This window comes from Grammomys surdaster, unplaced genomic scaffold (assembly GCF_004785775.1).
Source record: "Grammomys surdaster isolate TR1022 unplaced genomic scaffold, NIH_TR_1.0 125614, whole genome shotgun sequence".
Classification (NCBI taxonomy): Eukaryota; Metazoa; Chordata; class Mammalia; order Rodentia; family Muridae; genus Grammomys; species Grammomys surdaster.
Genome location: NW_021620456.1, coordinates 133,747 through 158,170, shown reverse-complemented (window position 1 = coordinate 158,170; position 24,424 = coordinate 133,747). Strand labels below are relative to the sequence as shown.

Genomic DNA, 24,424 nt, shown 5'->3' with positions numbered 1-24,424 from the left:
TGTGTGTGTGTGTGTGTGTGTGTGTGTGTGTGTGTGTGTGTGTGTGTATGTGTGTGTATCATAAAGTGAGCATGGTGACACATGACTGGAAGCTCAGTGCTCAGGAAGTAGAGTTAGGAGGATGGTGATTTTAATCAGGATGAACACTATCTTAGTTAAGTGAAGTGGGACCATGACCATGGCAACTCATACAAAAGGAAACATTTCATTGGGGCTGGTTTACAGTTTTAGTAGCTTCGTGCATTGTCATCATGATGAGAAGCATGCAGGCGTGCAGGCAGGCATGGTGTTGGAGAAGGAGCTGAGAGTTTACAGTTTGATCCGAAGGCAGCAGAAGGAGACTACCACTTTAGGCCTAGCTTAACCACCTGTGACTTCAAACCCTGCCTTCACAGTGACAATGACACACTTCCTCCAACAATCCCACACCTATTCCAACAAGGCCACATCTCCTAATAGTGCCACTCCCTACAGGCCAAGGGTTTAAACACATGAGTCTGTGGAGGCCATTCCTATTCAAACTACTACAGGCACCAAAGCAAGATGCTATATCAAACAAAGCAACAACAACGCATACACACAAAACAACAACGAAAACAGAACATGCTACCCTTTTGTGGGGTACCAACCACAAGAAGTAAACAAAACCCCCATGTGGTTTCTAGTAATACATGCAATAGGAAAAGCAAAACAGGGAATAAACAAAAATTTTAAGTAACTATGTGAAAGACAAAGCCTGTTCTTCTTCTTCGATTATACTCATTGCTGGCAGGTTATGAGTTGGTGTAGTTCTTTTCTCTGGACCAGAGATTGACTCTACTTCTATGCTTGTCTCTTCAACATTTGAGTATTAGCTTTTCAACATAAAAATAGAATCCCACTCCCACCTAAAGCCACATAGGGTTTTCAGTGTGAGCTCTGTGATTTAGCAGTTATTGGGCTCAGCTGCTCAGCAGGCTGCAGTCACTTAGGTATGTGTAAAGTCGATACTCCCTGTGTGTGAACACAGTTGCTTTTACACGGCCTCATCCTTCACCAGGGTTCTGATCCTGTTAGGGCTGCTTAATACAGAATGGTATTATACACAAAGAAATACAAGGTAGAGAAGGTAGACAATAGAGGGTGTTTGATAATTTGGGTAAAGGTATTGTGTATGCCCTGGAATTGTCAGTGGAATTTGGACAGAGACATAAACATCGGGCACTGTAATGTTTAATTGCAGAAGTGAAGTCTTATCCATCATTCTTAGACACAGAATTTAAAAGGCAAAGTTCACCATTCCCCCACCCCCCTTGGAAAAAAAAGTCCCTCAGCTTCCTGTACTAAAGGAGGCCAATTATGCACAGATTTAGAATAAATCTTTCTGCGCATGTGTGTGAGATATGTGTGTGTCTATGCCTATGGGCAGCTATGTACATGTTTGAATGCATGGGAGCCCAGAGGAGGATATCGGGCCCTTCTATATCTTTGTCCACCTTACTTCTTTGGGACAGTATCTTTCACTGAACCTGGAGTTCACTGCTCGGCTAGCAGGCAGACAGCCTCAGCCATCCTCTTTTCTCCAACCCTTCCTGTAGTGAGGCTTTGGGAATTTTGGTTTCTTTGGAAAACACAGAGATATAAGAACATGTTTTCATGTTGATCCCAGGTGTGGGATATGGGGCTGCTTCAGATTGTCCGCAACAGCTGGCTATGATTTGCTTCTGCCAGGATGTGGTTTTGCCAAATGCAGATCATTTCTGCGATTGTGTGACATTTGGAACTCTGGAGGCTTTTCAGAGTGTACATAAATGCTAGAACCCTGAGATACTAGGGGGCAGGGAGCTTTTGGTTGTTGTTGGTTGTTATTGTTGCAGTTTGTTAAGTAGTGATGTGCAAAGAAGAACTAACAAGAAGAAACTTGATATCATGAGAGCAAAGAACAAACTTTTCCTAAGGAACTCTATGCCCCTTACCAGCAAAAATAGTCTAACAATACTATTCCCAACCCCTGATTTTATTTTGGTATCTCTTTTCTTTCCTCTCTGTTTGTTTTCCTCTCCTATCTAGTGTTGGGGGTTGAATGGATGAGGAAAAAGGTAGAAAAGGCTGAAAGAAAGAAGAGCCCACACAGTAGCAAAGGCCAGCTACACTTCCCCTCCTACAGCTCTGGGATTTCAGGTGCATGTGACCATGTCTGGCTTTGGTTAAGGTGAAAGGGGTAACAATCAAGACTCTGGCCTTCGTTCTTAAATAGCAAATACCCTTACCTATTGAGTCATCTACTCAGCCCCAAGAACACAACTCTTATTTTATTCTCCTTTCTTCCCTTGAGTATTTTATATCAAAACATCTGTCATTTTGAGTTTGTTGGTATCATTTGGCCAACCAACTTGTTAAGTGCCAACTTGGCACTGTCAAGGTTCTGGACCTGGCAACCCTGTTGGGCCGCATTTGCAGCCTTGTGCTGAGGTACATAGTTAGGGATTAATCCGTATCAGTTGTTGAAAAATGCCATATGGCCCACGTTGGAGACCTTCTTAATAGACAACATAGATTGGTTTTGTGGGGGAGTTCTCCCCCCAAAATATTTGTACTTCTTAGAAGATGTAACAGTACTGTGAAGCATTACTTCTTGATTTACAGAAGTACTTAAAGTAACAGTAAGGTTTTAAGTGTCATGCCCACATTTTTGTTAGAGGATGACAATACAGAGCTTGTGAGAAGCAAGCAATGTGGAATGAGAAGAAAACCCAGATCTGGCCTGGGTACTACAATCAGGGAGCAAAGAACAGAGAGAGAAAAAGTAGGAAACTAATCTCAAGGACTCTCAAGCCAAATTGCTGGTGTGTTCTATTTATAAGAACATGCTTGTGCTTTGAGATCATATTTCATAGAAAATTGTCCTGGTTCAGAATAATTAAAGGAGTCTCCTTTAGGACTCACAACATAATTGATATACAACAAGTTGAATGTTGCCTAAGTAAAAACACATGAAGATTTGCAGGCAGGGAGAACATGTGCAAAGGCCTTATGGTAGAGAAAAGAGCCAGGGAGACTAAAGATGACCAAAGGCATGGGGTGAGATTGTGAAGGTAACTGAGCTAACAAATGCCTTCTGGTTCATGTTTAGAATTTAGGTTTTTATCCCAGCTACAAGGGAGAGGCCAGAAACAGAAGGATCAGACTTACATTTTAATAAAGTCAGTGTAGCTATAGAAGGAAAACAAATTAAATGTAAGTAGAAAAGAAAGGCATTGGGAAGACAGGTGTTTCTACAAAATGAGAAGACAGACCAGTTAATACTGTTGCAGGAAGTATGAGAAGTGTCAGGAGCAAGGAACTGAGGACACTCTGAGATAGGGACAAGACGAGTCCCTGGCTAGGGCTCAAGAAAGAGTGAATACTCACCTTTGTGGGGTTTCACTGGTATAAGAGTTGGAATTGCAAAGGAGCATGAAGGAGAGAGGAACTGAAGCAAACCGAAGCAGATATGGTGCTGGGCAAAGAGGATCAGTGGCAGGATCGAAGCCCAAGGTCGAGGTAAGTAGAGAGCTTCCTTATGCTCTGCAGAGAACCTGAAGAAGTCAAGCAGAAACACAGCTAAGAAAACCACAAGACTGACTTGCCCCTGAGGCCTGTTGGTACCCATAGGAGTGGATGATGCCAGTGGCAGAGATGATTTCCTGTCAAGATTTCAGCTGTGGTTTCACAGGGACTGAAACTGTGGGTCATTGCCCAGGATTAAGTGACGCTTAGGTTTCAGAAAGCATCATTTGTAGCTTGCCTAGCATCTTAACTGTTCCCACTATGTTACTCTGAACTTCTAGAGTTCTTTTCTTAATTGTGTATCATAGCTAAGCCTTTAAGATGGGTATTTCTGAATACCCGCCCTTAGTGGAACATGGTCCACTGTTTATACAGTGACAGCACCTACCGTGACAGTTCTATAACAGAGACCAAGCCATAGACAGCTTTGTCAATCCAAGGTTAGCATGCAAGAGAGCCTGGTACATCTGAGCAGAGCCTATGTGAAGGGGTCAGCCCTCACAATTTAGAGGTAGACTGGATGGTAGAAATGAGAATGACATAGAAATTGTGAATTGATACTACCATTGATTGTACTTGCTGACATTTAATGATGCGTATAAGAAACCCAGTGACATCTCATTTCCCCTGTGCAGTGAGTCTTAAAATGGCCACAGTCATGCCCATGTTAGAGATGAACAAACTGAATTTGAAAGAATTCACAGAGCTTGCTCGGGGCCTTGTAAGTCACAAACGCAAATATGAACCAAAGGTTATGTCTTATTCCAGGGTCTCTAGAGTAGCAGAACTTATTGTTGGAATGACATACAGGCTATGGTCTAACTAATCTAACAGTAACTTGTTATGAGCAGAAAATACAGGAATCAGAAATTGCTCAGTCCCTTTGCTGGATGTCTCAGCTGATCTTCAGTATATGCTGGAGTCCTAAAGAAGTGGAGTGTAATGGCAGTGACGTAATGGACTAGCTTCCAAGAGAGGGCAAGTAGGGAAAGGGCAAAAGCTTCCTTCTGGCTTCAGCAAAAGGTGTGGTCCAGATTAGAGGTGTGTCTTCCCACATCAAGATCTGGATCAAAGGTGTGTATCTTCCTACTTCAAAAGTTTGAAATAGTGGATCCACCCACTTCAAACCAAACCAAAAAATACAAAACAACAACAACAGAATTCTCTTACACATGCATCCTCCATTTCTAGGTTGTAGTTCATTTCAGATGTAGTAAAGTTGGCAACCAAGAACAGCTATCACAGGTTGCTCGTATTTAAAGTTTACCAGGGAGTCTCTCATAGTTTCTAAGATCTGTAGAAACAGATGAGTTGCTCCAGACTCAACTGCGAAGGAAAACAAAAGTGCAGTTGAAAGAGCAGCCCATCCCCCTCCAGATGGAGAACCCTTCCTTTGCTCATAGTTCCTGTGTCTCGAGTCCTCAAACACAATGGAATCCTCATTATAACAACCTCCTAGAAAAGATAATAACAGTGTTGACTTGCTCCCATGTGTGATCACATTTTCTAAAGAAAAAAAAAGTTATTACACTTATCAACGCAGCTGCTGTCCAAAGATTTCCCATTCCCTGTAATTTTTTAAGCTTGTAAAACTGCCCACTTTCAAATATAACTCAGAATGCTGAAGGCAGAAATTCATTTCCTTGAACTTTATTTAACTAGGCCACAGAATCATTCTGAAAGAATCATTTAAATTAATATGTGGCATTACTGTATTAAAGGGAAAGAAATTTCTCCTTAATTCCCAATTTCAGAGTTTCTCGAGACCTCTGTTCTGGGCTCTGACCCCATGATTGTACTCGACCTAGCTACTGACAAGCTGCCCATACTCTGAAACCACACTGTCATGCTCTGGGGTTCTGAGGACTAACAGAATCAGAGATTGCATTGGATTGGATTTTTTTTTCTTCTCTAGTTGTTCAGTCAGCTGGCTCACCAGTGAACTCTGGCTGTCTGTAGAAAGCAGGAAGAAAGAAAGAAAGAAATCAAAGGCTGGAATAGGATGTGCAGGCAGTTGCATCTCAAGCGACAGTCCACCCCCAGCTGGGTTAGTGCTGGACGAGACAGCTTGGATGAAAATTTACGAGTCCCGGAGAACAACAATAAGCAAAATTAACGAATGGCAGGATGAGCAGCAGAAGGAGAAAATCAAGCATATGCTGCTCATTCAAATGGGGGTTTCATTAAAAATCTTCTTCATTGCACCCTAAAACAATCTGTCCTTGCCAGATAACACATTGGACACCAAAAGGCTGCTCCCTTCGCTTGCTTTCTTAGTTGTAAGCCAACCCTTTAAAAATCAGAACACAGCTGCTCATGACAAAATAAATTTGTCAGCTTGTCTTTGAAGGTAAAATAACTCGGGGGAGCTGCACGCTTCCCACCACTTACTGACAGCAGTGAGCTGTGCCGGTTGTTTGTATGCAGTCAACACCAGCCAATAAACATCTGTTGGAATGAGAGTGGTGGCTCTTTACGATGCATTATGCTTCATTAGGAATTGGTTTTGTCTTCAAGGGAAGGGGGAAAAAAAAACCTCATGTAATTAAAGAATAGGATCTTGTGCTCTCATATTTTCCCCTTAAAGACCTACATTCTTTTCAAACCATTATTTACAGTACATCTATCAGCATTTAAATGTAACTACCTCTCCTCGAACAACCATCTGTTCATAAGCACCATCCTGTTGGCCTTCCCAGAGGTAAACTTGGCTGAGTGGCAGTAAGTGGTGGCATTAGTTGATAGACACCTATTAAGGACCAGTGTTTGGAAATTGTTCTATCAAAGGTTATGGTAGCTAAAATTTTCAAGACCAGCTAACTCGAGCAGTGCTTTTCACTGGCTGTTCTAGGTCATTTGCATTATGTCTGCTGTATCAGGCATGCTGTATATTTATCATATAGAAAAATGTCACATTTTTGGAGGGGTGGCTTGGATTATTCATGTAAAGAATAAAATTGTGCTACTGGTGTGGTCACTTTCTAGGCACTGGAAACTTCCCACTGAGGGAAGCATCCTTAGGTGAACTTAACATTTAACATGTCCAGGTACACAAATAAAGCGTAAAATATCTGGTAATGGCCCCAAATTATTCAAAACACAGTAGCTGTTCCCATTAGCTTCATATTTATTTAACCGGTGCTTTTCAAGGAACAGAAAAGCAAATAAGCTCTTTAGCAGAATCACAACAAGGCAGAGGGTAGAACAAACTCAAGCCTTGTGGCAAATGAGACTGTTTTCCTTATTGTGGAGTGCAAACTAGAGGCTAAGAATAAAAGAGGCTATGGAGGTGATAGTTTTGTGTGAATCGAAGCTTTCTTTGAAAAACATCAGGTTGTCCTGATTCTTTTACAATTTCTGTGAGAAAACACCATGACCCAGAGCAACTGGGAGAGGAAAAGATTCATTTCATTTTACAGGTCATAGTCCACTAGGATGGAAGCCAAGGCAGGAACCTGGAAGTTGGAGAGAAGCAGAATCATGGGGAAATGCTGCCTAGTGGTTTGGTTTTAGGCTACATTGTCACCTGTTTCTTGCAAGATGCAGGTTTACCTGCCCAGAATGGTACTAAATTGACATTGAACTTGAGTCCTTTTCAGCAGTCAGGATTGAAGAGAATGCCATACAGACATGTCCAGAGGCCAGTCTCACGGAGACAGTTCTTCAATTACATTCTCTTCTCACCATGGCAAGTTGACAAAGCCATCACAATGGTTAAAGAATGTCACATAGAGACTGTCACTACATACAACGTTTTGGGAATCTGAATATTTGGAATGTGTTTAATTTATACATCCAGGGGCTGGAGAAAGCCCAGCAAGTGCAAGGTGCTTCATGTTCCAGTCTGGTGACCTCAGTTCAAAGCCTAGAACCCACATGAAGGTTGAAGTAGAGAACCAACTCTGAAAAATTTGTTCTCTGACCTACACACACACACACACACACACACACAAATTAACTGTGTCAATTTGAATAAAAATGTAAGATTGCAAAGAAGACGTATCCTTAGATAGTTCTGAGGCAGAAGATTTTTCTCTAGTTGTTCTTCTGGTTCACAGACATTAGAAAGAATTACACAGAAAATACAGTAGATGGATGTGCATTGCATAAAATAGAACTTTGTCACTCTGAATGCCTGAGCGATGTTCTGTTTCCATTCAGCAGAATACATGTCTATAAGATACTTAGCAAACTTAGAGGACTAAGACATGTTGGGGAATATTTGGGACATCCTGGAGCTTTTTGACTGCCCATTCATAGTTACCTTGGCATCTTAGAGACTCTGGGAAAGCTATCGACCAATATGTACCTTCCTCTTTGCTTAACTTCAGCATCACTGAAATTTCTTTTACATAGACCCTTCTGTTCAGCATGTGTTTTAGCATCTAGCAGCAGGCATGCCATTGAAACACATTTTGTCAAATGCTGACCTACAGTGGTGTCTCCTTGGTTTGTGTGACTAAGGCACTGCATGAGGACTAATAGATCAGAAGTGCTGGGGTGCCATGGCTGAAAGTCCTCTGGGAGTCAGAAACCTTTGACAGAAGATCAGCTACAGCTGGGTGTCATAAGAAGGGTGTCATGCTGTCTGATCTTTGAAGTTAGGTGACTTAGCTTCCCCCAAGGAGGAAGAAGAGGATGATAAAGTGAAGACCCAACCAGTAACTGGGTAGGAACCATGTAAAGGTTAAGCAGTAAGGAAGGTCAGACATGCATGATTAAAGATGGCAGACTTAGCATTAGTTCCACCTCCTCTTTCCTTTTACCTTCTTTCTAGATTTTAATGTTTGTTGTTGTTGTTAATCTTGACTGTCGAGTGAATGGACTGAGAAATGCCTGAGTTCCTAAGGCATACTTCTGGATGTGTCTTTGAGTTTGTGTGCAGAGACAGTTCAAACAAGAAGACTCAGAACTAAGTGGTGGATTCATTATGGAGTCATAACAAGATGTCATTATTGGCATATGGGGAAAGGTGGGAGGTAGGCCTCACTGGAGGAGGTGAATCACTGGGGGGTCTGCTCTTGGTGGCTAAATCTTTCTCTGACTCTTCTCTATATCCCTGTTTTCGGCTCTCTGAAATCAGAGTGTGAGCTACTCTCCTCCATAGTGGCAGCCCTGTCAAAATGAAGCCAAAGCAAATCCTTCCTTCACAATGCTTATGTTCAGTGTTTCATTAGAGAACACAAAAGTAACATTTTAACGTACTACCTTGAACCCACCAGATTTTTTTTTCAGTTAAACTGAGCTTTCTGAGTTGCCTAAAGGTCACATAGCTCTCTGCTCCTTTTCCTGGCAGTCTCCTACTTTATCAACACCTCCATTCCTAGATGCATACTGCAGAACTGAATAGAAACTGTGATTTTTACCTACTGCAGCCAACAGTACTGCACAGTTTTTAGTTAGGGTCACCAATAGCTGTGGCTGAGAGCAGTTGCCTTCCTAAGACAGCTCAGAAAGAAGTAAGGTTCTTTTCCTGGTTCACAGTCCTTCCAGATTGGCAAGGATGTAAAAGACCCAATTTGTGCAGATACTTTGAATATTACTGCTGCTCCGTTCTAATGTGTTGGATGACCATGAGTGTACTGGCTGGTTTTGTGTGTCAACTTGACACAAGCTGGAGTTAAAACAAAGAAAGGAGCTTCAGTTGAGAAAATGCCTCCATGAGATCCAGCTGTAAGGCATTTTCTCAATTAGTGATCAAGGGTGGGAGGGCCCCTTGTGAGTGGTGCCATCCTTTGCCTGGTAGTCTTGGGTTCTATAAAAAAAGCAAGCTGAGCAAGCCAGGGGAAGCAAGCCAGTAAGTAGCATCCCTCCATGGCCTCTGCATCTGCTCCTGCTTCCTGACCTTGAGTTCCAGTCCTGACTTCCTTTGGTGATCAACAACAATGTGGAAGTGTAAACTGAATAAACCCTTTCTCTCCGACTTGCTTTTTGATCATGATGTTTGTGCACGAATAGAAACCCGGACCAAGACACTGAGGTACTTCACAGGGGTCTCATGACTACCATATATACTGCCAATGTCCTCTTTTCTATTTTTTTATGTCCCAATACTCTCTACTTTCACATTTCTTTATTATTCTCCCCCCTCCTCTCTCTTATCTCATTAGCTGCTCTTTTCATTCTTTCCTTTCTTCTGCATCTTACCCCAAAATAATGATTTTACCTCTAAATTTCACTCAGTGTTTGCAGTGTCTCTTGAGTTAGACAAGGTTTACTCTGCAGGCAGGGAAGCAGAGGTACATTCAGCAGTGGGATACTTCTCGGAGAGCATTTTGCCATGTGCTCACAAGTGATATTAAAATGATGCATTATAGACTTTTCCCCAGCTTCTGCCACCTATGGCATTTTCATAAAGGGACATGAGTTCTTATGCAGTACTAAGCTATACAGCTCTATGACAGATGGATGGGTTGTGCAGGTTTCTGCCTGTTAGTAGATCTACGGACAAACTAGGAGTTGGGGTAAAATCAGGCTTGAGGAATGAGCTTTTACCTTGAGAGCCATCTGCTGCTCTCAGTCCAAGAGGACCTGTGATACTGCAGAATTATCTCTGTACATACTGCTTCTAGTCTCTGTGAGTCCTCACAGGCCCCCAAAGCTTTTCTGTAAGCTCCAGACTTCTCATGAGACATCCATGACCATGGCAGGGTTTCCCAAAAGGCCCTCAGATCAGCTTTGCAGTTCTGCCTGTGGGTTCCTTGGATGGGTCATGTTCCCATCTTAAAAAGCCTCTCAAACATTGCTATACTCCCAGCTACCTCACTTTCCAGGTTGCCTTGGTCATCAGTTCTCTCAGAAACCCATTTGATTGGGTCTTTCTCAATTGATGAAACACAGGGCAGGAATCCAGGAGTGAGCTCGACTTCCTTTCCAGTGGTCTAGTTGCATTTGATGATAAAAGAATTTTAAATATTTACAGTTAGTTTCGAATATCAATTTTAATATAAACTCCACTTTGATCACTGGTGTCTTTCTGGCAGGACATTGAATTTAATTAGTCCTCTCAGGATTCCCTCTGAAGGACCACACCAAGCACTGGCAGGTGACAAGGTCTGATTCTCACTTGTGTTGACATCGAGAGGGAATTGGTTAAGAGAGAGTATGTTAACACAAAATCTTTGACGTCTAATGCTATCAAGACACTTTATTCTCTAGATATAAAAAAAACACAACTCAGCAAGGGACAAAATAATTCAAGTTCGACAACATTTTTTAAAAGCCTCTCATCTCTTAAATAATAGTCTCTTGAAGTAAATGCGTAAGAGATCAGTGAGTTATTTGTGTAGCTTTACATGTGTTCTCATTTGTGTATGCATATTATGTCAGGTATACCTCTCTAATACATAAACATGCATAGATGCCTGTAAACACAGATCAGATTTTCCTATGCTCTGCTAGACAACTTAAAGCCTCACAAGTTTAAATTATTTTTTACTAAAAATCTACACCATGTTTTTGGTTAAACAATAAGCATTGCTTTGTTCACTCTGATTTACTTGCCTTTAAACTCTCCAATTATTAGATATTATTTTAAGATTTGAATCAAATACTGTAAAAGGCCACCAATTATATTTTAAGCAGAAGACATAATTTTCTTTTGGAAAAGAGTTTTTGCTATTATGATTTTATCCTAATGTTAATTTGATTTATGGAACTGATACTGAGTTCCTTCTGTTCAAATTCATGGCTTAGTAGGTACCATGCAGAATTTAAGGTGCTGTACCTGATGGTTTATATTAACACTGCTTTGTATATTGAATGCATACATTTTATGTATCCGTACATGTATATGTAGACATGTAATATCTGAAACTAATAACACTAATTATACAATCTCATTTTTCTATTTAGATGCACTGAAAATCAAGATTTATGTTCAATATCCTGAAATTAATTTTATAAACACCCAACTTAAGAACTTTCAAAGATAGTAGTACAGGTTGAGAAAAGTTAGAGATGTGTGACTTCTTTCATTATTTCCAAAATGTCAAGTATTTGAAGAAAGCTTCTTAACTTTGTTAATTATTTGTATAGGATTGTTGGGGGCATGTTTTGAATAATTTGATTGTAATTATGGGAGAGTTTTTTATGCTGATGACATCCCTCCTAAGTTGCTAACCTTCAAAGAAGAGAATATATAGACCATTTCTATATACTCTGAAAACAATACCTATCTTATCATGTAAGGTAATGCATGTGGAAGTACTTGATCAACTGATAGGCATTATATAGAGTACGACCTAGTAGGTGATGAGTACTACCCAATACAGTGCATTGTTCATGAATCATAATGTATGAGTTTGCCTACCAAGTTATGAACTACCCCAAAATTTCAAATCTTTTTCTTTCATACCTCTGAGTGAAGGAAATCTTTAGGGTCTAGAAAAAGATTATATTTATATTGTGTACTGCCGTGGTTTAAATGAGAATATCTCCATCAGCTCTAATGTTTGAAAACTTGATCCCCAGTTGGTGACACTATTTGTGTAGGATAAGGAAGTGTGAACTTGCTGGAGAAAGTATGTCACTCGGGTGAGCTCTGAGAGTTGAAAGACTTGGGCTATTTCTAGTTTACTCTCGACTTCTTTCTTGTGGTTCAAAATCTGAGCTCACAGCTTGCTATCCCCACCAGCATGCCTGCCTACTGCTGTGCCTCGCTACCACGATGGGGATGGGCTCTTGTCCATTCAGAACCATAAGGCCATATAAATCCTGTAAGTTGTCTTAGCCACAGTGTTTTATCAGGCAGAAGAAAAGTAACTAATGCAGGCACACAGACTAAGACTACTAGTAGAGAAATTAACAAAATGAAGCTATTAAAGATGAAATTCTTTAAATTATTAAAAACGAATTCTTAAGAGTCAGCTAACTTGTAGCTTGCTTCCTTTTTATAAACATTGCATGCAGATTCTTGGCAATAAATGAATTAACTGTCTTAGTTACTTGACCACATTTATTCCCCCTTTGACCAGCTGCCTTTCTGCAGTAGGAAAATAGCTTTACTAGGGTTTTTGGCAACAGACAGCAAACTATTACGATGAAAAATGTGGCTTTTTAGTGACATACGTCTGTTTACCAATTCACATCCAATGTTTAAACTGTGTTCTCTCCTTTTGTAGCTCATGTCCCCATGGTAACTTTATTCATTTATTTATTCACAAAATCCTTTACAGTTAATTCACTCTACCAATTTATAGTTCATGACTAAGAAAAGAGAATTGTTAGAGCCAAACAGATCCATCCTTGAATCTAAAATTCTTTCATTTACACACACATACACACACACACACACACACACACACACACACACCATATCTCTGTATAATGACTTCATTTTCTGAACCCAGTTACTTAAATTTTATAAGTAAATTAGATTATAAATATGAACATTTGTGATATGAAACTAGGATACTTGAAATATGATAAATGCTCAGTGAAGGTCATTTACCACTCATTCAGAAATAACATATGAACACTAATCCTGTAATCAGTATTCCACCACCACCACCACCACCAATGCCCAGTTTCCTTCCTTTTTACCCTCAGTTTGATTAGAAATAAATAAGATTACAAACAAAGAAAAAAAAAGTAAGAAGTTAGTTAGGAAACTGACTGTACTAGTTTTTAACCCATAGACTTCAGACTTGAAATTAGAATATGCGTGTGTCATGAGTCTTTAGGGTCAAATTTAAAACCACAATGCATTCACCACTAACTACATTGCTTTTCTTGTTATTCCTGGCATATTAATTACATAGAAAAGATGGACAGCATTGCATCCTGTGCAGTAATGTCATGCATGCTAGTTAAAAATGGGTAGATCTCCTCATTCTACAATTATTTCCTATTTTGTGGCCCATGCATCTATTATATAAATATGAAAATTGGCTTCAAGTTGGGGTTTAGCAATTAAGTAAACAAAGAAAGTAGAGTGAAACTCTACTGCAAAAACAGTTATAATTGCTTATTCGTTTCCTTCCAAGGTTAGAGACATGTTCACATTTAAATATTTTTAAACAACGGAGATGAAAAACATCCTGTGACCTTGTGGTCCAAAAATCAATAGTGAGCTTGTACTTGAGAATTTTCTTTTGCTTAGGGTGAAAATAACAGTTTAGCCCTCCAGCATACCCTCTACTAACATGAATGTTTGTATTTCCCTACCAGGACATTCTGCTTTTCAGGATTTTGATTGACATCCAGGTTTAGCTTAAATAAGTTAAGGTGTTACTAAAAGAATACACAATATTCCTTCTTTTAATACTAACTAAACTTTGAAGAAGAAAAATTATAAGAACTTGCAACATCAGTTTCCTCTCAGAGCCCCTGCCATAACTGATAACATTTTTTCATCAAAAAAGGAGGCTGACTCTATTTCCTATTTTAATGTTCCTTATGAATTATTTCACTATATGGTTGGTTTTCAGAAAGATGTGAACGATAAAGTCCCTTTGGTTATGGATGTGGCCAGAACTGCTGAATGAGATGTTCTGGTTTAGAGAGTCTTTTGGTTGAACATCTATATGATTTCAATTTTTTATACCAAATGAATCCATTCATTTTTGAGGACAGATTCTGCTCTGTTGGGAAGAGTTGCATAAGGGGCTGTTAGTACATTTGTTATATGGCAGGCACTAAGCTAGGCCTAGAGAATTTTTTAAAATCAAGGGAGGGAAAGCAAGAGAGGGTGACTATTGCCTACTCTATCACTTGGAGGAAGCTTGTACCTTTTACACATACTTTTAAAAATAATGAAAGAAAGGGAGCTTCAGTAGAGTGTTCTGAGAACATGGAAAGACTGTTGTGTAACTCTGAGCTCTTAATGTGTAATAATGTCCAATAAGACATTGAATCATTGCTTGATGCATAAGTCTATATACTTCCATGGCCATGGACATTTCTATCGTAAAATGCTGCATTGTCTTTCAATAATATCTAGCAGTTCTAGCTATAAATCAGCCATTCAATAGATTTGAAGTTGAACTGTAACAGATAGAATGTTCCAATACTTTTGAGTCTTCCCATTATGAATAGTGGATTTAACCTACCCTGCAGTTGAACTCTGGGGAACCCATTGGGCATCAAATTCTGGATTCACCCTTCACTCCTCACCACTACCACTTACAAACATGTTGACTTTGTGTAGTAGATGAATCATCTGAGAATCTCAATGACAGTCCCTTTGAACACACTGTTGCTGAGTGAATTTCATCCATTGCTTGCTGTGTGAGCTGTCAGGATAATTTCACTTTTTAAACTCTCATCTGGTTCTAAAGAAATCTTATCATTGATCCAGCTCTCCTCTCCTGCCATAAAAGCCTGAGTGCCTATAGGGATGTGTGGTACAAAATAGATAGACAAAGTAACTTTTAAAATTAAACCAAGCTGATGTCAGAGCAAGTTGGATGCTATATTGGAGGAGAGAGAGAAAAGGCAGAGATATTCATAGCAAAGAAAGAAGTAAAGTGGAAGAAAACAGTAATTATTTAACAGTAATTAATGAACAATGAACTTTGCCTGGGGAGATGTGGATAAATGTCTATGCACCTGAGATAGAATACCAATGGCAGACCAACAGATGCTTCCATTCAACTCCAGTTTGGTTCATTGGTCCTACAGTAACCTGGTTGACTTACCAAAGAACTTCAGAAAGTCCCACACCAGCATCAGTGAAAATCTCTCAAAAGCTGTAGAGATAGACTTACCAACTGGAAACCTTCTAGTCCTTGAGTCCTCTGGAACCTCTTGAGACCATGATCAGCTGAGATAAAATTACATACAGCTGGGAGAAGGGATGAGGCATGAGGGAGTGGCTTGAGTATCAGGTGAGAGGCTAATGCTTATTTCAGGCCTTTCATGAGGGACTATCAACAGGCCTGGCTCTGTTGGGGTCTTGCATAAATTACAGTGGCTCAAATTAAGATGGTAGCATCTATGCTGTGCTATGAGGACAGTAGTACTCAATGGAGATTGATAAATGTGTCCTGTCAATTTTGTCCTGAGTGCTATTTCCCGTAGCACTCCTCTCTTTCTGGGCTCCAAAATCTTAACAAATATCACTACCTACATGGCTGACTCTGAACTCCTAGACCTAATCCTAGACCTCTTGTGTCACCTCCTAAGATGTGCATTTTAACTACCTTCTACAGACACTCCATCAGGATAGCCATATAGCTCCTAGGCATTCAAAAACTCACCTGCTTAGGTTTCCTGTGAGTAATAAGTCATTCAAATCAGAGTATAGGAATGGACTTGACTCTTCCTACATCCCCTTCTTCTTGAATTCAATGTGTCCAGTAAGCACTTTAGAGTTTGACCTCTAAATGCTTCTTTTTTACTACTCCATTATTTTCCTTGTCTCTACTGTTACCACCTATCCTGACTTCCAATTCTCTCCTTTAAATCATCAAATGATGTACATGTTTACCATTACTATGTTTCAATTCTGGTTCTGTTGTGTTCCTTTTATAATGTGTGTCCCCCGAATTCTCACTGATCATGAAAAGGCATTACTGTTGCCTTTTCTACAAACCATCTCTGTTTCTCTTCATCAATCCTTCCCTATTTCCTGCAACATGGTCTAGTACCTGTCTGCCTCTCTAGGATTCTTCACACCACCTTCTTCTCTGAACTATCCCAGATAAACAGGCCCTAAACTCTTAAATAGGTCACACTATCACCTCACTCTTTTGCATAATCAGGTCTCTCCTCAGCAATGCATGCTTCTATTTTTCTGCATGTTATTATCTTCCCAGCAGTGATTTGCCCTTTGTTTCTAATCTGAGCATCATCTACACTAATGACTTTCAACCCAATTTGGAATCTTCTGTCACAGGACCACATTCAATATTTTTTTTTTGCTATATCAGAATATTATCTCAACTTGCGTCTTCTCTTCCATTGGACTGTCAGCTTTGAGTGCAGTAGCCTAGCTTGTTTGACTCAGCACTTTATTACAGTATTACATAGAGGGATAGTTAAATAATGAATATCTATTAAAGAAATTAATGATTGGATATATGAGTGGGCAAAAAAAAATCTCAGAGGATAAGGAGCTCAAATTTCCTTTAATGTAGATCTTTAGCCTCCCCCAGTATTGCTAGATACTTCATGCATTGAGATATTACTGTCCTAAGGAATTAAGAGAATGGACTTCAAATCAGGACCCCTTAGTTTTAATGATCTGTCTGTAAGTCATTTAATATCCTTTAGCTCCACTTTTCTATCAACTAGAGGCTATTCTGCCTCATTGGTGTTGTCATTGAAGGGATGAAATGGAATATTCCCTGTGAAGTATGTTGACAGGCTGCTTATTCCTAGTGAGACTAAATTAAATGGTAGCTATGACAGTGATTGAGAATTGTCAAAGAATTGCAAAGAGAATTTGGAACCTTTGACAGTGATGACTATATCACAGGACAGAGTAGACCGTCCTCATTACATTGTCCTCTGCTTATTGTGATTATCCATGCACACAGTACTGCACTGCAAATACCTCATCTATCCATCTTCTGCCAGAGAAGACCCTATGGGCCACTTACAAATCCACTCTCCAGCAGTTACCTTATCTTGCCTGTTATAGTTTAGTCTAATTACTTCAGTGACTGACAGGACTTTGCTTCAGTATACAGACCAAAGCCACACATAATTAAGACGACACTTTGCTAGAGAAAATAAGTTGCTGTCATGAGATGGAACATAGAATCTGAGTCTGGCTGCCTGATTTATATGTTCCTTACCTTTCCATCACTGTGACAAAATGCCTGAGATATTAACCAGAGAAGAGTGAGTTTGGCTCATGGTTTCAGAAGTATATTTTGTCTACTGTCCTTTGATCCCTGTAGTGAGGAGTTGCATAATAACAGCAACATATGGCACACAAAGCTCATTGGATTGAGAAACTAGGAAGCAAAGAAAGAAAAGATGAGATTGAATTTCCCATATGCCCTTCATTGGCAAGCTGATAATGATCTAACTTCTCTAACCAGGTCCTCTTTCTGAAAGTTCCAATGTAACATGCTATGGATAGGGACCAAGTCATAAACATGTAGGCCTCTGAGAGACTTTTCAAATTCAACCTATAGCTCTTCACAGTGGAGAACTAAATTAGGAGTGTTCATCTCACCTATCAAAGCATATGTGAAGACCAAGAAGGTATAGGCCATAGGAGATTAGTACCAGGAACCTGAGGGGCTTGTTACACACACACACACACACACACACACACACACACACACACACACACACGCACACACACAGAGATTAAACATTATTATGCATATTTATAAGCTAATATAATTATATAAATTATATAAACAAAATTATATTTTACATATATAATAAATAAAACTAAACAATAAATCATATATTTATAGAATAATATATAATGATATATCTTATTAACATGATATATTACTATATGTACTATATATAATGAATTTGCCTTCTCTATTTAAGACCTATTTTATTTTTATTTATGAATGTGTTCATGGAGAAGGTTGTTCATAGAGTTCAGAAGAAAACATTGAACCATTTGAAGCTATAGTGGTTATGAGTCACATAACACGTGTGCTGGGAACTGAATTTTAGTTCTCTAGAGGAGCAAAAAGCATACTCAACCACTAAGCCATTTGCCCAGCCTTGACTTTCATATTTTTTTTTTAAAAAATGGTGTTTGCCTAAGTGTGTGAGAGTATATAGAGGTATGAGTGGAACCATGGTATATGCATGTGGTGTATACACACATGGGGATACACACACCTTTGTGTACACACAAAAGCCATAGAAAGACATTTTTCTTTCTCTACTACTGATCTTATTCCTTTGAGATAGGGTCTCTCAGTGTGGTCATAGGGGACCAGCAAGCTTCAGTGCATTACTTGTCTCTAACCTCTTTACCTTTGGGATTACAGACAACCATTCCCAACCAACATGTTCAACCATGTTCTATTAGATTTTATATGGATGCCAGGATATGATCAGGTCCTCGTGCTTGCACATGAAGCACTTGCCCACTGAGCTACCTTTCTAACCCTAAGAAACATTTTCCATTATATATCTTTCACTGATTCTAAACACCATTATTCTAAAAGGTATGTTCACCTCTCCACATCATGCATCTCAGTATATTCCTCTAGGAAGCCCCAGCAATTGAATAGAGTAGTATTCAGTAGCAAAACTATTTGTTTTTCCTTATTTGTGTGCCTCCTCTTACATAGGAATATTTAATTAAAATGCTCCATTACATATTTTCCCTTAGTCAAAAGTTAGTCTGAAAGATAGAGAGTTATCTACAAATGACAACCTCTCTTTCGTGTTATATACTGTCCTTCAATAAGTCCCCACTCTGCAGTAGACTATTTTGGTGATTCTTGAGGATTATTTAAAGAGTCATACCTGTTAGTTCCAAAATCCATCAGAACCATTAGACATGCGGCTTTCTTTTATACTCCAATCATTTTCTAAATTTGATGTCTTAAATAAAACTTTGTTACTAGGGTACCACAGAAAAGATGGTCCCTTGGCATATAAAGATGTACGTATTTTATTATGATCTTAGGCACAATCTATTTTCTAGGATCAGGTACATGTACCAGCTAAACATGAGCTTTCTTGAGGGTATTTTGTATATGGCTGCCTTTACTGGCTACATACCTAATTTGAGGTCCTGTGTTTTATGACCATTTTTCTGTGGAATAAATTATACATACATCTACTATACACAGGCATCTCTCACATCTCCAGATACTTACAAATGAATGCAAACATGTTCAAGGACACATTTATGAAACTAGCAGTCAGTGTTTGGGGAGTTTGATATTCTGCTCATTATGTCTAGTTTTTCTGCAGTGTCTGGAAAATATTGGTTTACTAAATATAAAATGCCTCACGTTTCAGACTACCCATTCAAACATATAAACATAGTCTATTTCCAGCAGATACATATTAGCAAACAGAGATGTACTGAGAGTGCTATTGAAGTCTCAGAAAGGACAGTTTTAGATCTTCTTAACTAGTTGCATTACACCTTACCATCACAGTCCAGGTGAATCCTGTGGCTTGCACAATGAGCCGGACATTGATATTCTACATAAACATTGAGTAAATCTTTTTGCGGTATGTTTACCCTCTGTTGGGCACTGGGCTGGCCCACTCATATGCTTACATAGCCACTTTACTGATTCCATTAGTTTGCTAGGACAGACATAGCAAAATACAACAGATAGAAGGAACAGAAATTTAGTTTTGCGTAGTTCCAAAGGCTAGAAGCCTATTCTCAAGGCATCATCAGATGTGCTTTCTCCAAAGGCTCCCTCTTTGGCTCATCCATAACTATCCTTTGCTGTGTCTTTACCTGTCCTGTCTTGTGTGTCAAAACACCCTGGTGTCTCATTTCATTCTCCACAATTCTTTCTTTTTTAAAGAGAAAAGTAAGATTATGTTAGAATCCATCTTGTTGCATTTCACTTTAGTGTCTATCCTAAACTCTGAATCTCACATTTAGAGGTATTAGGGTGGGGCTTCCATCTGTGGATTTGTGGCTGGGGACCATCTGTGGATTAGGGATATGGGGATGTTGTTCAGCCTATATAAAAGAATGACTCTTACATGCCTTACCTACTGTGCTAGGCTTCCAGAGTGAAGGCAGAGACAGACAAGGTCCCCTATATTCTACAGGATATTTTGATAGACAGAAGTGGAGAATAATTATCAAAAGCAGTGTTCAATACTCAATCAATATTAGTTCTATGAAATAGAATGGATTTAACCTGAGGGACTTTAGGGTTAGAGAATCTAAGTAAAAGTTAAGTATTGAAGCTGTGAACTCAAGCATAAAAGTGGCTTTGTCAACATCACTTATTAAATGCTTCCTATATGCTTAATATCATTTTGAATATTCATTTTGCTTCATCAAATATTTGGATATTTGTTGGGTATAACATGGGTAGTGTTGTCACTCCCATTGTATTGACTTAGAAAGTGATGCACTTTTACTTGGGTTTAGTGGATCACACAACCAGAAAGTCCAATTGACTTCAGAGATGGAAGTCTTAAACATTAGATGAAGGAAGGAGTTAATGGCTAGGATTTAAATAATGGATATAAGAAGTGGCAAAATGTCAGGAAGGAGCAGAGGGGAAGCTGGGGTTACAGTGCTGGGGTGTTGGGGTTTGTCTTAGAGGAACTGAAGATAGTGGTAGCATCTATTTCATAATGACATCCTAAGGATTCAGTGACAATAGCAAGACAGACATCTCGAATTTCTACATGGGCAAGGTGTGAGGGAAGACACTGCCTGCCAAAATAGAGAAGAGTTGCACTTGAGGATGAGGCAGTACAATCTTTAGCACTTTAGACTGAGATTCTTCCTCATGGAAAAACTTACATGGAGTTATCAAGCCAAGACCTGAGGCTCAACACCATTGGAAAATTTGGTAGAAGATAAGCCAGCAAAGGAGAATCTGAATAGAAAGACTCATACAAGAGAGAAAAGCCATACAAGGAGACAAGTGTAAAGTGGACATGTTCTAGGAAGGACCTCAGACCTGTTGGATGCTGTTGTCTGAAAAACATGTCTACTGGGTTTGCCAGTATAGCAGCCAATGATCTCTTTTTAATATGATGTCATGGCCATACTCTTACACAAGCTGCAGGATGCTCAGTTTCATATGCTCAGTTTCACCTAATTCCATTGTACTTCAATATCACAGTTAACACGGAATCTAAATGCCATCAACTGATTTCCTCTTCAGTCTTACAGACCAGAAGCCTGAAACCCACTTACATAATTTTAATCTGATCACACAGCTTTTCAGCACTGTTCAAGTTCCAGAATTGAGGCTGGCTACCTGAGGGTCAAAATGCATCAGAATTTTGCTCTCTTAAATAGACAATAAACTACTTCTCTTATTTTTATTTCTTTTTCCACATTTTTATTAGTATATATTAACTCATGCATGGTAATAAGTTTAGTTGTGTTTTTGGTCATGTGTGTGTAATATATTTTGCTCATATCTAACCCCCATTATCTTTTTTTTTTTTTACTCCTACACTTGCTGATCCCTTTTCTCTTCCCGACTAGTCTTCCTTTTATGTCCTATTTTTCTTGTTGTAGAGTGGAGATGCCCCAATAAGCCTCATTAGGTTTGTTTAGAGGAACATGAATGAGTAGTTGCTTATAGAAACATTGACACCTTACTTTGGCTACACCACTGGAAAAAAGTCTCTGCTTATAGACCCTCAGGAGACATATGCCCTTTGGAGCCATGCCCCATAGCTCCTATTATTTGCCTAGAAATCCTCATTCAGCTTACAGTAATAGCCAATTAAATTAATATATCAAATATGCATTTGTTTAGTAAAACCTTTTGGGGGAAGAATCCATGGTGCAGAATCCTTAAGTATTTGTATAACTGACCTACCAGGAGTGACCTTTAAAGTTCTGTCTCCATTAGATCTTCTAGGATGTCTAATGGGAATGGCTTGCCCCCTTTCTGTGGCCTATATAACAGTCCTCTTTGCACACAGATTAATGGAATAGGTTGGGGCTATACTTTAAACAATTTGTCTCCATAAAACAGGAACCATGGGTCTTCCTTATGCTTCTGGAACAATCTGTGGCAAGGTGCTTTGCTCAAATGTTGGTTGAGTTGAATCATGTGCAAATGAGAAAAGCTTTGTTGAGTTGACAGCCCTGCCCTTGGAATGAATCAGGCTTGTGTTTTAACAAAGACATGAACACAACACAAAACAAAGCCTATAAAAATACTTGGTTCCCTTGCATGATCTTTGAGCTGGTAACCAGCTGCACAAATCCCCAAGAAGACTTTGGCCTTCTGATTTGCTTTTCCCCTATTCCTTTCTTCTCTGTTGCTTAAATTAAAGTGCTGTTTTCTTGTTGGAGCCATTCCCAACTTGAGCATTAAAACCAGAATGCATTCATTTCACAAATATTCCCATTTGGGTACAAAAGAAAGCAAAGGTATTGGCTCAGCTTATATGGTTTGTTCTCCAAAGCACAGACAGAATCTTTTAACACACAGCTTGATTCATGCCAGGTGTGCCAAGTCTGTCAAGGTGAAGGACACACCAGCAGTGCAGTGTAAATGCTCCAGAGAGTGCTGTCGGCTGGGAAGGATACGGAATGCTACAGCCTTTGTTAAAAGTTGTGTATGTTGATGCAAAGGCTTTAAATGCACAGAGAATGATGAGGGAGTCACAAAACCTAAGCAGTTGAAGTGTCCCTGACAGCAGTAAGGAGTCTCCAACACTTTGTCTCTTCTAGGACATTGGTTTGGAGGTTATGGTCCTAAGCCCTTCAGCCTTATTACAATGAATAATGGAGATTTAGCATGCATATGTTTCTACTGGGGAAAATAAGGCTGCTTTGCTAAAACCGTGTATAAATACATGGTTCAGGGATGTAGTTTAGGTAGCAGTGCAGAAGATGGCAAGATTGATACACCCAGAGGAGATAAAGTGTAGAAGATGTTGCAGGTCATATTAAGGAATTAGACATGACCCTAGAGAGTTGGATGTTCACAAGGGGATGCAGACAGGGAAAGACTTTCTATAGCCTTGAATCTTGTGAAGTTCACAGATCTGAAGTCGAACAACTTGAAATGGTTAACAAAGGCTTATATCACAAGAAATGTATACATAGGGAGATGTTTGCACCAAGAGAAAAGCATGCAAACACAAACACAGGCACAGACCCCAATACCCACTTAAAGACAGGACATCAAACAGAGATTTGCATGGGGAAATGCCAAGACTAAGTAGAGAATTAGACAACCACTGAAACACAGAGAGGGAGAGAGAGAGAGAGGGGGAGGAGAGGGAGAGGGAGAGGGAGAGGGAGAGGGAGAGGGAGGGGGAGAGGGAGAGAGAACTAGCTGATAGACATAGAAACACACACATACACCCAGAGACTAGAGCAAGCACACAGAGACACACTACAGAAATGCAGAGACACACTTCCAGACATTCTCCAAGATACATAGGTGGACAGATATGTGACCAATATCTGTAGGAGAACAGGAAAGATAGACATAACAGAGCAGAGGAGAAATGCAGAGAATAACTTTAGGGAGGAGTGGAGAGAGAGACAACCCCAGGGAGAGAAGAAGCAGTAGCCAGGGTTAGGTTATGCACTATCTCACTTCATGATCGTACACTTTGGAAAGGATGTGGTTCTTTCCAGTGGCCACTGTCCTTTTGGAGAAAAGCGTCTTGCTATGCTATGTGATCCTTCGGCTTTAAATTTTTGCTTCTGGTATTGTCACCTCTTCACCTTAAACTCAAACCAGTGCTGAAATGTATGATCAGTATTTTCTTCCAAATAAAGCCCATGGGGACTTTTCAGCTTTGTTAAGGAGTAATCCATCAATGGAATTCACAGTTGATCTAAAGACACCTTGTGGGGCACTTTAATGATGATTTCCATCCTTCTGTCTGACTTCAGAAGCTGCTCTCTTTCATGAGGGATTGGGTGACATGATTACATCTAGATGTTTAGGAAGGGCATGACATAAAATCTCAACATGGTGAAACCAGAAACAGAGATCACCAAAAGGCCATATCTCTATGGAAGAGAAAATACCTGCCACCTTAGTGTGACTGAGAAGCGGTCACTAGGGAAGGTAAAGACACTATAGAGCATCACTGCAGACTGTAATGGGGGTGGGGTGGGAATCCCAGCATGGCTATGAAAGGCTACAGGCTGGTCTGGAAAGGTGGCATTAAGGATGGGACAGCATCCTGACCATTATAACTGATAAACTTGACATACAGAAAGCATGCTCTTACAGAGACTCTGTCAGGCTGTTTCAGAAGGGTGCAGTACAGGGTTTCTTTCTAGGATGCATATTTGGAAGGTGATTAAGGCCAAGGA

The 24,424-nt window shown here is 39.7% G+C and overlaps 1 protein-coding gene across 2 annotated transcripts in view; it reads left to right on the top strand.

The window, feature by feature from the left end:
• Fhit (fragile histidine triad) overlaps positions 1-24,424 on the top strand; it is a 1,358,514-nt gene that overhangs the window by 1,212,500 nt on the left and 121,590 nt on the right. The window lies entirely within an intron of this gene.